This window comes from Arachis ipaensis, chromosome B04 (assembly GCF_000816755.2).
Source record: "Arachis ipaensis cultivar K30076 chromosome B04, Araip1.1, whole genome shotgun sequence".
NCBI classification, from domain to species: domain Eukaryota; kingdom Viridiplantae; phylum Streptophyta; class Magnoliopsida; order Fabales; family Fabaceae; genus Arachis; species Arachis ipaensis.
The window spans coordinates 14,276,647-14,292,031 of NC_029788.2; the positions used below are offsets into that span (position 1 = coordinate 14,276,647).

At 37.1% G+C, this 15,385-nt stretch overlaps 1 pseudogene; it reads right to left on the minus strand.

Moving 5' to 3' along the window:
- LOC107636117 lies at positions 609-13,318 on the minus strand (annotated as a pseudogene).

Below are 15,385 nucleotides of genomic sequence, written 5' to 3' on the forward strand. Positions count from 1 at the left end.
ATCTCTCAATTTTAAATTATAAATCAAAATAATTCTTTTGTTTATTACCAAGTTAACGTCGTTGTCAGAAATCGTATATATAGTATTAACTTTTATGTTGACACAATATAAAAAAGATAAAATCAATTTAGCTCCCTAAATTTAAAATTAAATTGATTAAATTCCCATCTTATACTTATATTTTTTGGTTTGGTGACACATCTTATACTCATATTTTCTCATTATCTTTTTCTCTCCATCCGATATATAACAAATTATCAGAAACTTTGTATTTACATTGGGGGAAATTTTCTGGTGGCAAAGGAAGAAAACATAAAAAAGACAATCCCAACAAACATGTGTATTAAAAAATAAAATGGAACTTGAAGTTGAAGGCAAGGTACGAATGAATCAAATGTTTTAGGAAAAATAATCATTTTTACTCATAATTATTTATAATGTCAACAAAATTACTCACCAAATAATAAAATTAAATTTATATCTATGAGAGATAAGTTCTGTATCCAAAAAATATTTAATTTTTTAATTTTTGTTAATTTTTAAAAAAAAATTAATCAAAATCTCAAAATTATCTTGGCTTTTATCTTACACCATCATTACCACCATCTTTTTTTTTGGGATAAATACCTTATCTGTCCTGATTTTTTTCTTGAGAAACAAAGCGCACTTTGATCATCTTAAAACTTTAACCAGACCCCCACCTATCTATAAAATTATACAAATCGACCCTTATTCTGGTCAGTTGATAAATGGTGGTCCATATGACATGTCCGGTAAAGTCTGATGTGCTATTTCATAGTGTCAAATGTCAATACCAATTTATTGAAGGGACTAAAACTCCATTGCTAAGCTAAAAAATATCAAAAACTCTCCTCTTCTTCTCCCTTTTCTTCCTCTTCCTCTTCTCCTTTCTCACATGTCTGCCATCAATCAAAACAACGCTCCTGACACCAATCTTAGCACCTTCACCGATCGTTATGTTGCCGAAAATTGTGGCACCAGCACTAATCAGCACACCATCACCAATCCTGGGGTGCCTGTTGATGAACTGAAGATTGATGGTTTAGAATTCACAATAAATTCTCGTTGCAAGTATAGTTTCTAAACCAAGCAATAATTCTTTCATACAAAAACTTGTTTGTCACTTAAGCAAACCCAATAAAATTGATAACCGAAGTATTGAAACCTCAGGTCGTCTCTCAAGGAATTGCAGGGAAGTATGATTTATTATTGGTTATGGAAAAAGGTATATTTTTTGGTTTTTTAAATAGGGAACAGGAAAATAAATTGGCAGAAAATTAAATTAATAACTAGAAAAACTCTTGGCAAGGTATGAGAACTGAAAATCCCATCCTAGTTATCCTTATCAAGTGTGATGAGAATTGTTATTGCTTCCACTTAGTTAACCCTTACTAAATAAAGGAAAGTCAAGTGGACTAATCAATTTGATTCCTCAAGTCCTAGTCAACTCCTATGGAAAGACTAGCTTTAGAGGGATCCAAATCAATCAACAATTTCTAATTTTCAATCAACAGCTGAGTTTGACAACTCAAGTGTCACCAATTACTTAACCAAAGCCAAAAGGGAATAAAATCTACTCGAATAAAAATGCCTTGACCAGGAGAAGATTAATTGGAAGCATCAATAGCATAAATTAAAGAAAGTAATCATAAATCTGAAATACCTTAATTTATATTAAATAAAGATATCAATTCTAACATGGAAAAGTTCATAAATCAAATTTGGAAAGTAAATAAACCAAGTGATAAAGTAAATAAAAGTAGAAGAGAAATTGAATTTAAGGAACATTGAACCTGGAATGAAGAAATAACCATAAACTAAGAGAAATCCTAATTCTAAAACCTAAGAAAGAGGAGAGAACCTCTCTCTCTCTAAAACTACATCTCAAACCTCGAAATTGTGAATAATGAATTGTTGTTGAATGAATGATTTGATTCCCTCATTCTCCAACCTCTATTCTGTGTTTCTGGGCTTGGATTTGGGCCGAAAAAGGGTCCAGAAATCGCTGGGGGCGTTTTCTGCAATTTCCTACACGTGGCGTCCGTCACGCGTGCGCGTCATTGGAGATTTCCTTGCCACGCGTACGCGTCGTTTGTGCTCTGCGCCAGGCACGCGTCCGCGTCGTTCATGCGTGCGCGTCGCTGCCATTTTCTTCAAAACTCCATTTTGTGCGTTCCTTCTATTTTTGCATGTTTCCTTTCTGTCCTTTAAGCCATTCCTGCCCTATGAAGCCTGAAAATACTTAACACACAGATCACGACATCGAATGGTAATAAAGGATAATTAAAATTAATATTTTTAAGGCATAGGAAACATGTTTTCACATATATCATGGAATAAGGAAGGATTTGTAAAACCATGCAAATCTTATGAATAAGTGGGTGAAGAATTGATAAAAACACTCAATTCAGCACAAGATAAATCATAAAGTAGTAGTTTATCAACCTCCACACACTTAAACAATAGCATATCCTCATGCTAATTTCAAGAGAAAAGAGTGAAGGTAGAATGGTGGAATCTTATGCAATGCAATCTATTCTAAATGCAAGCTACCTAAATGAATCATGCAATTCTAATTACTATCCACTTACATATATATAGCTTACATGTGGTTAAATTGATTCATATTTTTAAGGAATCATATATGCACAGCCAAGGCTAAATTATGTTAAAACACATTCACAATTGAGTTGAGTTAATCAAAAGATTTCACAAACTTGCAAGATAATCAATAATTAAATATGGATATATGGAAATGAGCTATTGAACCCTCATTGGATTTGTGTATACACTCTAGTCACTCAGTGTTTGGGGTTAATCACTCTATTCTTCTCTAGTCATGCTTTCTAAAACTTTGTTCTTCATCTAACCAATCAATAAATATTCAATATACACATGCAAACATCATGAGGTCCTTTCAAGGTTGTAATGGGGTTAAGGCAAAGGTGAGGATATATATATATAAGGCTAAGTGAGCTATAAATTGAATCCTTGATTAGTCTAAAATCTCACCTAACATATACATACTTCTACAATTTTAAAATTATGCCTAGCTACCCAATTTTCCCACTTTTGTATCACATACTCATGCACCAAATTATTTTTTATTTTTATTACATGTGCATTGATTTTTCTACTAAACTTAATACTAGGGTAATTTTGTCCCCTTATTTATTTATTTACTAAAAGGGATTTATTATTATTTTTTTTAAACATAAACACAACATATCAATGCACATGGTATTTTAATTATTTTGGTTTCACATGAGCATGCACCCAAATTTCAAATAATTTTATCAATTTAATATCTTCCTATCAATCCAAGTTTCCATAGTTTTTCCACACTTAGTGGATACACAATCTCTATCTTAAGCTAACCAAGGATCCAAATTGGGATTTTTAATTTATTTTTCTGCTTAAGGCTAGAGATGTGGTTATAGAATAGAAGGGGATTTAAAAGGCTCAAGGGGGATAACAAGGGTGACATAAAAAGGTAGGTTTATTTGGGAGAAGTGAGCAATAACAAGTAATGGCCTCAATCATATGCAAGAATGTAAATACATTGAATATTGGACATATAGAATGAAACAAAGTAAAGTCTGCAATTATAGTGAAGAAGGGAGAAACACACATGAATGAAAACTATGGTTAAATAATGTAACCATGCCATTAAGCTCAAAAACTCACGGGTTGTGTGTTCTTTGGCTCAGAAACCATATATCAGTTATGTATATCATGCAAGTAGGAATTAAGAGTTTCTATTCAACTCAATGTGAATCTTTGAATGGCTCGTATAAAAATAAGTATTTTCTTTGAAAGATGTTGTCAATTTACTAACATTCATTGCTATATATATATGTGGTGGGTGGATTGTTGTGATTCTGAAAAACTAAAATTTTTAGTCTACTCTTTTATTTTCAATTAAACCAAATTATTATATGCTAAAAGGGTAAACTAAACTAAATTATCCATATGTTTTTATATCACAACTAAATAAGTTTAGAATACAATTCAAGCTAAATATCTAAGATATATATATATACGAAGTGCAAAATGTAAAATGTAATAAAGTAGAAATAGATAGAAAATACAGTAAAAGAAAATGTGCAAGTACTGAAAGGAAAATAAGATAAAGTAAAATAAAATAAAATAAAATACAGAAAAAGAAATAAAACAGGATAAAGAGTCTAAAAGTGGTTCACCAAAATAGAATTTGCCAGAGATGGTGACCTCCCCATACTTATATAATAGCATCGTCGTCGATGCTCAATCAGGCTGGGTGTGAAGAAGTGGCATCTCCGGAAGGGTGTGCTGCTGGTGTCTCTATGGTGGCCTGAGGTGCTGCAGTCTGTGTGGGTGCCTGAGGATCTACCTGCTGAAGCGGGGGCTCTGTCTGTAAAAGGACCTGTGGATCGACTGGCTGTATCTGCTGGGGCTCCTCTTGATATGGCGCAGCCTGCTCGGGTCATGCCTGCTCAGCCGCTACTCGATCGTCCTCCTCATGCTCATCCGCCTCCTCCTCAGAAGGCTCTGATGGTGTGTCAGGCTCGGAGGGGATGTCATGGTGGCCCGATCGGATCATCAACTTTAAATTCTCATAGCGTCGCTTGCTGTGACGCTCAGACCTCTCATATCGCCGCTGGATGCGGCGCTCCATCTGGTCGAGCCGCTCAAAGAGGTGATGCACAAGGTGGTAAATGGGCTCGAAAGCAGGTGGAGGTGCTGTGGTGGTGGCTAGTGCAGCAGAGGTGGAAGGGGCGTCAGAGGGTGTGGCTGTATCAGCGGAGGCAGTGAGAAAGGGCGTCTATAGCCCAGAGCCATGAACTTCCTGCTACGTGGGATGATCTTCTTGCAATCGGTGGCTGGTGGCTTTTCATCCGCAAGCTCCCAGGGTACCTCAGCTCGGCAGCCCAGCTGAGTAATCAAGTAGGGGAAGGGCAGAGTTCCCCGGACATGAACCCTGGACATGGAATACCGGATAAATCTAGGAAGGTACAGGTCCTTGCCCTCCATCACGCACCAGATAAGAGTAATCATGGCAGCTGGCACCTCAGTCTCGTGAGTGCTCGGCATCACATAGTTGCTCAGAATTTGCTGCCATAGCCGAGCCTCATCATTCAGGTAGATGATTTTGATGCCTTTTGAGGTCACTATTGACTTACCCATAACCCATGGGACAGCAGGATCAATAGCTATAGTGCGCTTCACTGCTTCCCAATCAAACCTCATAAATCTCATATCTTCCTCAGCCTGCTGATAACCATCTGGCTTATCAGATTTGGGCTAGAGTTGGAGGATATCTTCAATTGCCTCCTCAGTAACTAGAATCTATTTGCCTCTGAGCTACACTGCATCCAGGGTCATTTTAAAATAGTTGCAGTAAAATTTTCTGACTCAGGATGCATTAACCTCAGTCAAGTTCCTCTCTAGAAAGTACCAGCCTCTCTGTTTGATTTGTTCTGTGGTGTACTATTGTAATTTGGCTGGAGTTTGGAGGGTCTTTTCTAGATATAGGTTCCTTGAAGTTGCAAAGACTGGATACTTCAGTTCACAGTATCGGTTTGCAAACTTGACTGGGTCGGTTGCAGGCACTAACTGATCAGCTTTTTCCTGCGGAGTAAAATTCTTCTCCTGCCAGGAATCATCATGCAGTATATCCAGGATAGCCATAGAGGACTCTCCTCTTTTTCTTTTGCCCATGCCTGTTTTGGCTTTTCCTTTGCCTTTAGGGTTAAACATCCTGAAAAGCAGAGGTTCCAGGATACAGTTTATCAAACTAAAGCAGAAAAATAGGTAGGCAAATAGTATTTGAGCAACATAAGCATAGAGGGGAAAAAGAGGAATAGAATAACAATATAAGCATGAAGTGAGTTAGATAGATGTAGAATTTTGGACTGTATGCAAGCTAAAAGTCAAAGAATTTAAATAAGAATGACAATCCAAGATCTATGATATGCGGAATACTTGTTTATGAGGAACATCAATAATCATGCTTTAAAATGGGTTGAAAGTAGTTAGTGGAAAACTAAGAGAGAAGTTAGAAAGTTAATGCAGTTAAGAGTGAAAAAGTGAAGTTAAAGTTAGTGGCATGGTATTGTAGTTCCTAATTAACAAAAATGAGTTAATACTCAAAATCGTCCCTAAAAGATACCTCGATCTCCATTTTGGTCCTCGAAAGATAAAGTTAATCGAAATTGTCCCCAAAAGATACACAACTTGGTCACGTTAGTCCTTCCGTTAGTTGGATGATGACGTGTCACGTTAAGTGCTACGTGGCACATGATGACGTGGTGGGTGATGCCACGTGTCACGAGATGATTGGTTGACGTGTCAGATCAGTGACACGTGTCATGCCACATGTCACTTGACATGTAAAAAAGTTATTTTTAATCAAAATAGTCCTTGAAAGTTCAGACGTAAGTCATTTTCATCCCTAAAATTTTAAAAAATAATCAAAATTAGTCCTTATATATATTTATTTATTTTTTCTTGATAATATTAAATTTGAAATATTTTTTGATACTATTAATTTTAATAGAAATATAATTGACAAACAAAAAATTAGTAATGGTATCTTTTCTTCTTAAAAATTTTATCAATAAAATTATCTCTCTCCTTTAAATCTTCTCAAAATCTCTCTTATTCTTTTCTATTCTAAAATCTTTTTCTTACATTATCACATTTTGCTAGAATATATATATACTCAAAATTGAAATGTATGTATTTGTTAACCTAAACAAAGTTATATGCTCAAAATCAAAATATATGTATTAAAAGAAAAATTATATAATCTATCTCAAACATATGAAACATACAAAATATTAAATTGAAACTAATTAAATTTAGAAAGTTCTAAGAAAAATTGAATTTCTTTTCAAATTCATTATTTAGAAAAAGTAAAATGACACTCCTTCGACCCTTGAATAACATCACTTATAAATTTAGATGTGATAATCACGTAATTAGTTTAATGATTTCGTTTGTGATATTTTATATTTGTTTCTTGTAAATATTTAAAAAAAAAAAGAAAAGATTTGGATCTCTTAATAGATCTATTTGACTCAAACCAAAATAATTTGACAACTAAGATATTAACGCTGAGAATAAGAGAGATTTTAAGAAGATTTAAAGGAGAGAGATAATTTTATTGACAAAATTTTTAAGAAGAAAAGATACCATTACTAATTTTTTGTTTGTCAATTATATTTCTATTAAAATTAGTAGTATCAAAAAATATTTCAAATTTAATATTATCAAGAAAAAATTAAAAAAATTTATATAAGGACTAATTTTGATTATTTTTTAAAATTTTAGGGATGAAAATGACTTACTCTGAACTTTCAAGGACTATTTTGATTAAAAATAACTTTTTTACATGTCAAGTGACACGTGGCATGCCACGTGTCACTGATCTGACACATCAACCAATCATCTCGTGACACGTGGCATCACCCACCATGTCATCATCCAACTGACGGAAGGACTAACGTGACCAAGTCGTGTATCTTTCGGGGACGATTTCAATTAACTTTATCTTTCGAGGACCAAAATGGAGATCGGAGTATCTTTCAGGGACGATTTTGAGTATTAACTCTAACAAAAATTGCACAAACTTGAAGAACAAGCAACTCACATTCAAGCAGAGAATGCAGATTAATGATGATAAATCATATAAATAAAAGAAGTACAAAATGAATAAAATCATCAATAATGCGATTTAACTAAGAAGGGAACCAGAATGAGTAGGAATGCTGACACATTCATCCATGAATTGGCTTGGTTGAAACCAATTAGTGCAGAATTCAAAAGTACCAAAGCCAATTTATGAATGGGAGTTAAGTGAAACAATTTTTGGAAAAATCGGGCAGCATTTCGGCTATAAATTGGATGTTCTCGGGTAATAAACAGCAGCAGAAATTCAGTTCATATGACATTAAAGTAGTGCATGAAAGAGTAGCAAATAGCAAGTCACATGAATTTAGAAAAAACAAATTCAATCTGCAGGAAGAATTGCAATTTAAATGGAATAATATCAAATCAGCATTAAATAGTAATGAACAGCATATGAGCAGCATCAACAGCACAGCAATTTTAAAATTGCGAAACAGATAAAGCAAGCAGCAAGAACGGCGCAATTATCAGACCTAAATCCACTAATCACATCATAGCTACCTAACCACCTAAAATTCACTACGAACATGCATCTCTAACTATCCTAATTCTAACAAAATGTAACTAAGCTAATTAATCTAATTTAACAGAAGTAGAATATAAGTTTGTAGAGACAGCGGCAGTGAAACCTGGGGGTGGTGTGATACTAGGATTGGGGAAAGGAGAAAGAGGGTTGGTGTTGCCAGAAGCAGGGACGGCGTGGCGGCTCTGCGGAGGCACAAGGAGGTGCGGCCGGTTCTGGGGGTGGCGCGGTGGTGGCGGACTTGGTGTGGGCAGCGAGGCAGGGTTGAGAAAAGGAAGAGAAAGGAGAAAAGAAAAGGAGGGAGGGGGTAATGGTGGCGGCGTGGTCGTTGATGGTGGCGGCGGGGCTGGTTCGGTGATGGCGGAGGCAGGGGAGGGAGGAGGAAGAAGGGGAAGAAGAGGGGGGAAAGAGGGGGAGAGGGCATTACGGCGAGGGATGGAGATGGCGGCGGCGCGGTGGCTGGTTCGGCGGTGGTGGTTGGGTGGTTGCAGAGGGGGAGAGGAGAAGACTATGAGGGAAGGGGGAAAAAGGGGCGACGCTGGGTTAGGGTTTTCGCGTCGGGGGGTTAAGTGAATTCAAATCCACGCGGACGCGTGGGTCATGCGAAAGCGTGGATGAGGCGGAAGTGCAACGACGCGGAAGCGTCATTGACGCGAACGCGTGAATGAGGGATAATGGAAATGATGCGTACGCGTGAAGCATGTGTACGCGTCGACTAGGATTGTGCTAAACGTACAATTCCAGCGTCGTTTGTGCGCAACCCTCTGCTTCAATTAAGGGGGAAAAAATTATCACGCGTCGCCCACGCTTACGCGTGGTGTGTGTAAATGAAAATGACGCGTACGCGTCGTTGACACGTACGCGTGGCCCAAATTATGCCTAACGCATACCAGCCACACGATTCTAGCCCAACTTTCTGGGCGTTGGATTGTGACACCGATTCGGAATCGACGCCCACACGTGGCCCATGCGCACGCGTGGTGTGATTTTTTTTTTTTTTTTTGAATATGCAGAATGCAAGATGCAGATGCTGATGCAGATGTTATGAATGATTCTAGGGAAAATAAGATAAAATAAAATAGAATAAAACTAAAAACAAACAAAATGAAATAGGATTAAACTTGAAAAAGGAACGATCATACTGTGGTGGGTTGTCTCCCACCTAGCACTTTTAGTTAAAGTCCTTAAGTTGGACATTTGTTGAGCTCCCTGTTATGGTGGCTTGTGCTTGAACTCATCCAGAAATCTCCGCCAACGTTTGCAATTCCAATAGCCTCCGGGGTCCCATACTAGGCACGTAAAGCCTTTGAGCAAGTTAAAGCAGGTTTTCAGGCTCCAGGAGTATTGATTGTCAGGATAAATTCCAGGATCCCAAACCTTGCTTTTGTAACCGCCTTCGCTTTTACCTACATTGTTCCAACCGGGCGATATGAGATTTGAACTCTCACTAAGATGACCAAACATCTTCTGAGACCCATTCAATCGAGCTCTATACCAATCCTTACACTTCAAAGTGGAGCGTGGAACCATATTGAACTTTGGATGCCAACTTCTATCACTAACCATCTCCCTCTTACTCTTAAAGCCACAAAGAGCTCTAAGCTGGTCATTGGTCTCAAGCAAACCATATTCAAGTGGAAAGGTGAAGATAAAGGTTAAGGATTTTACCCACTTGAAGTTTATATTAGGTGGTAATAGCCATGGGAGAGGTGTTTCCAGTGGTTCTTCAAGCTCCGCTTCCTTGTACTCCTCTGTGAATAGTTCCACTTCCTTACAAACCTTTTCAACTGCAACCTCGTCTTGATCAAAATCTTCAGTTTCTTCCTCATCACTCAAGTCATAAGTTGGAGGTTGAGAAAAGTCTACCTCCACATCATCCTCATATTCACTTGGGGAAGATTCTTCTAGCTCAAAGAGTTCAATTGTGACTGCAGGGTCATCATTAGGAGAACTTGATTCATGGTCATCATTACCAAGGAAAATTGTTTCTCGATTTGTTCCGTCCAGTTCTTCATAAGATACATGCTTTGGGGGTTGTGCACCATCCTCCTTAGCATCAGTTGCAAATATCTTGGCGGGATTCTCTACAATTCTCGATTCCCATGGAAGTTCAGCGTCTCCTAAGTCTTCAACCAATTCTTCTTCTTCGATAATTGTAGCTCCCTCTACTTATTCCAGTACAAAGTCATGTTCTTTACTGTCCACCTGAGCTTTTAGTGTCTCCTTCATGCTACATTCTTCAGTAGATTCTCCACATGAAGCCATGGGAGTTTCTTGAGTGCTCGAACGTTGGGAAGCTAATTGATTTATCGCTTGCTCCAGTTGGTGAAGGGTTGCATGAAATTGATCTACTGTTTCCTTGAGGCGAGCCTGTGATTCTTGGGTTGATGGATATGGACATGGTGCATATGGAAGTGGTGGTTCTTGGAAGTAACTGGATTGGAATTAGGGTGGATAAAGGTTAGGGTCATATGGGGTGAATGATTGTGATTGGCTTGTGAGTATGGTGGTTCGAAGCTATGTTGAGGAGGTGGTTTATAGGCATATGATGGGGCTTGTTGGTAACCATAAGGGGGTCCACCATATCTATCATCTTGGTACGCACCTCGGAATAGCTCTTGACCACAGTAATTTGGTGGAGGTGGTTTGTCACGAGAAGGTCCACCATAACTGTTGTCTTGGCATGCATTGTGGAATGGTCAATGTCCATGGTACTTTGGAAAGTGTTGTTGCCGAAAGGGTTGATCAGATCCGCATGGATCCTTCCATCTTTAATTGTTTTGACCTTGACGCATGTCCCTGTTATAGCTTCCATTCCTTTCAACAACATTAGAACCAAACTCAAAGCGACGGGGGTGAGAACTCATAGTAACTAATAAAAATTAAAAACAAAAATAAAAACAGGAACAAATAAACAAGAAAAATAAAATATTTACAATAACCAATAATAAGGCACACAATTGCAACTCGCTGGCAATGGCGCCATTCTGATGAACTGAAGATTGATGGTTTAGAATTCACAATAAATTCTCGTTGCAAGTATAGTTTCTAAACCAAGCAATAATCCTTTCATACAAAAACTTGTTTGTCACTTAAGCAAACCCAATAAAATTGATAACCGAAGTATTGAAACCTCGGGTCGTCTCTCAAGGAATTGCAGGGAAGTATGATTTATTATTGGTTATTGAAAAAGGTATATTGTTGGGTTTTTTAAATAGGGAACAGGAAAATAAATTGGCAGAAAATTAAATTAATAACTAGAAAAACTCTTGGCAAGGTATGAGAACTGGAAATCCCATCCTAGTTATCCTTATCAGGTGTGATGAGAATTGTTATTACTCTCACTTAGTTAACCCTTACTAAATAAAGGAAAGTCAAGTGGACTAATCAATTTGATTCCTCAAGTCCTAGTCAACTCCTATGGAAAAACTAGCTTTAGAGGGATCCAAATCAATCAATAATTTCCAATTTTCAATCAACAGCTGAGTTTGACAACTCAAGTGTCACCAATTACTTAACCAAAGCCAAAAGGGAAGAAAATCTACTCGAATAAAAATGCCTTGACCAGGAGAAGATTAATTGGAAGCATCAATAGCATAAATTAAAGAAAGCAATCATAAATCTGAAATACCTCAAATTATATTAAATAAATATATCAATTCTAACATGGGAAAGTTCATAAATCAAATTTGGAAAGTAAATAAACCAAGTGATAAAGTAAATAAAAGTAGAAGAGAAATTGAATTTAAGGAACATTGAACCTGGAATGAAGAAATAACCATAAACTAAGAGAAATCCTAATTCTAAAACCTAAGAGAGAGGAGAGAACCTCTCTCTCTCTAAAACTACATCTCAAACCTCAAAATTGTGAATAATGAATTGTTGTTGAATGAATGATTTGATTCCCTCATTCTCCAACCTCTATTCTGTGTTTCTGGGCTTGGATTTGGGCCGAAAAAGGGTCCAGAAATCGCTGGGGGCGTTTTCTGTAATTTTCTACACGTGGCGTCCGTCACGCGTGCGCGTGGGTCACGCGTGCGCGTCATTGGAGATTTTCCTTGCCACGCGTACGCGTCAGTCACGCGTACGCGTCGTTTGTGCTCTGCGCCAGGAACGCGTTCGCGTCGTCCATGCGTGTGCGTCGCTGCCATTTTCTTCAAAACTCCATTTTGTGTGTTCCTTCCATTTTTGCATGTTTCCTTTCTGTCATCTAAGTCATTCTTGCCCTATGAAGCCTGAAAATACTTAACACAAAGATCACTACATCGAATGGTAATAAAGGATAATTAAAATTAATATTTTTAAGGCATAGGAAACATATTTTCACATATATCATGGAATAAGGAAGGATTTGTAAAACCATGCAAATCTTATGAATAAGTGGGTGAAGAATTGATAAAAACACTCAACTGAGCACAAGATAAATCATAAAATAGTGGTTTATCACCTGTTCCCACCAATCTTGCCGGTTCAAGGATCACATGGTGCAGAATGGAGACATTATTGCTAATCACTTCAGTCTCTCCAACCACCACGCCAGACGCATGATCAAACAAAATCTCCTTCCCAATCCTCGCCGTAGGGTGATGGGGTGAATGTCAACTGCAAAGACATCAGCTATCCGAGACTGGAGCGCTAGGGCCAACGGCTACCTGACTGCTGCCACAGTCGGTGTGCCACACGGTGCGCCTGCAACGACAGACACACATAGAAATTAAAAATAAATAAATTTATAAACAGAAGCTGCAAATTGAGAAAGTAAAATTATGCATAAATGCATAATATAACACAAGCAAAAAACTGGAATCTAAATATATATACTAAAACAAGTGATAAACATAATCTTGAAATCAAAAAACAAAATAAACGAAAAAGAACAATCAAAACCATAAACCCTAAATTTTCAGAAACAGAGAGAGAATAAGAGGGTTTATGCACCTGGTATGCAAGGAAATCTTTATAATTGAGGGAGCAGTGAGAGTACGACACACACGCCGAATCCCGCTCCCTTGCGGCACGAAGGTCGACGATGTTAGCAGACAGCAGTGGATGATCAGGAGAAAAGGAGAAGAGGAGAAAGAAAAGAGAGAAGAAGAGGAGAGTTATTTATTTATTTTTTGGCAAGGGAGTTTTTAGTCCCTTTAACAAATAGGTATTGACACCTGACACTGTGATATGACATATCAGATCTCACCGAACACGTCAGATGGGTCATCGTTTATTAACCAGAAATAGGGGTTAATTTGTACAATTTTATAAATGGTAGGGCCTGGTTGAGGTTTCATGATGATCAAGATGCATTTTATATCTCAAGGAAAAGGTCAGGGGACGGATAAGGCACTTATCAAGATTCTGAGAATCGGACCAGTCATCAAACTGTTTTGGTTTACTGGTTCAACTGGTCCAACCGTAATCCAAATGGAAAAACTATTTTAGAATAAAATAATAATAAATTATAAATAAACATCTTAAAATATAATTATAGTCTAATATAAATCTTAAAATATCTTTCAAATTCAAAACACTACATGAGAATTAGGATTAACTGCATCATTCGAAATAAGAGGATTGGCATGCAAATTATTAAGATGCATTATTATCAGCGATTGCTTCTTTATTAATACTATCATCTATAACTAAAATCAATATAGCACCCACAAAGTTAAAAACAGCAGCACAGCCAGAAATTAAATAATCATTCATAACTGAAATCAATAAAACAGCACCACAGTAAAAAAACAGCAGCTCTCATAAACCCATAAATAATCCAATCAAAAACACCATTACCAACAATACAACAAAACCAGAACAAGAACAATTAGCTAATAAAATTAAAAAATAGCAACAAATAATCACCCTAAATTCAATAAATCTATCAACAAAAATTCAAAAACAGCAGATTCAAAAATTGAAAAATACAAAAACAACAGATTTAAAAATTAAAAAACACTAAAATAGCAGCATCAACATAGCAAATCCAATTTTAGCAATAATTTCAACAACACAAAATCAACGATCAATAGAGCATTCAGTACAGATCAACAGATCAACAGAAAAAATACAGAAAAAAGTGTGTAAGTGTCACTAACCTTCGACAGAGACGACGGCGAGCGGCGAGACGACGGCGAGACGACGACGACTAGCTCGAAGCCTCGAACAGAGAAGCCACCGATGGATGGACGATGTGCCGAACTAGAACAGAGTCTGGGTTTGGGACAGGGGAAAGGAGGAAGCCACGGAGGCGCCAACAACCATGGACAGGAGCGGCGGAACCAGACAGAAGAAGCCAGGGTTTGGTTTGGGTATTTTTTCTTCAAACTTCAAAGAGAATAATGGCTTTGCTTTCACGAAGGAGGGAATGGGTTCAGGGGAAAGGGGCGTGTCACGCATGGGGAGGTTTTCTTGCAAAACGACGTTGTTTTAAAGAATCGGTCGATTTTCGGTCCAGTCTAACTAATCGATTCCAGCCGATTCAGTGATTTTTTTGCGGTTTTTAGATTTACGATTTTAGACATCAAACTGAACCGCTTTTTATTGTCGATTCCTGATTGAATCAGTTCGACCAGCGAATTTGATCCGATTTTCAAAACCATAATATTTACCCCTTTTTTTTCTCAAACTCCCTCCATCACCATCACTTGCAACACACTACATCACCATAACTACCACAAGTATTGTTATCACTACCAGCACCACTATGAACATATAAAACACTCTGTTTTTTGGTCAGTATCAACCTCTTCGTTTCCCTCCGTCTATAACCAAAAGACTCTAAACCCCACTCTATTTTTTTTATTTAATAGAGAGAATCTTCTTATAATGTTAACTCTCTCACCTCATCTCTCACATTGTTATTGTTAATAGTTTCCTTTGTGGGTTACCTTTCTCTCACTCACTTTATTTTCTTTTGATTTTATCATATTTCAAGATGAATGACGACGATCTTACTATAACTTAAATCATTAATCTGTTATGTCTTTTTTGATGCAACAAAAAAAAATGTAACATCGTTAAATCTTGTATTTTTATTGCTAAAGGTTATGTTTTTAGATTTTAAATTTTAATTTTTTTTTCTTTTACCGTTAGATTTGATAACTTCTTTGTATTATGACTTGGGAGTACCATAAATTTTTTTCCAATTTTATCAAGGTTTGAATTATAGGTACGGCC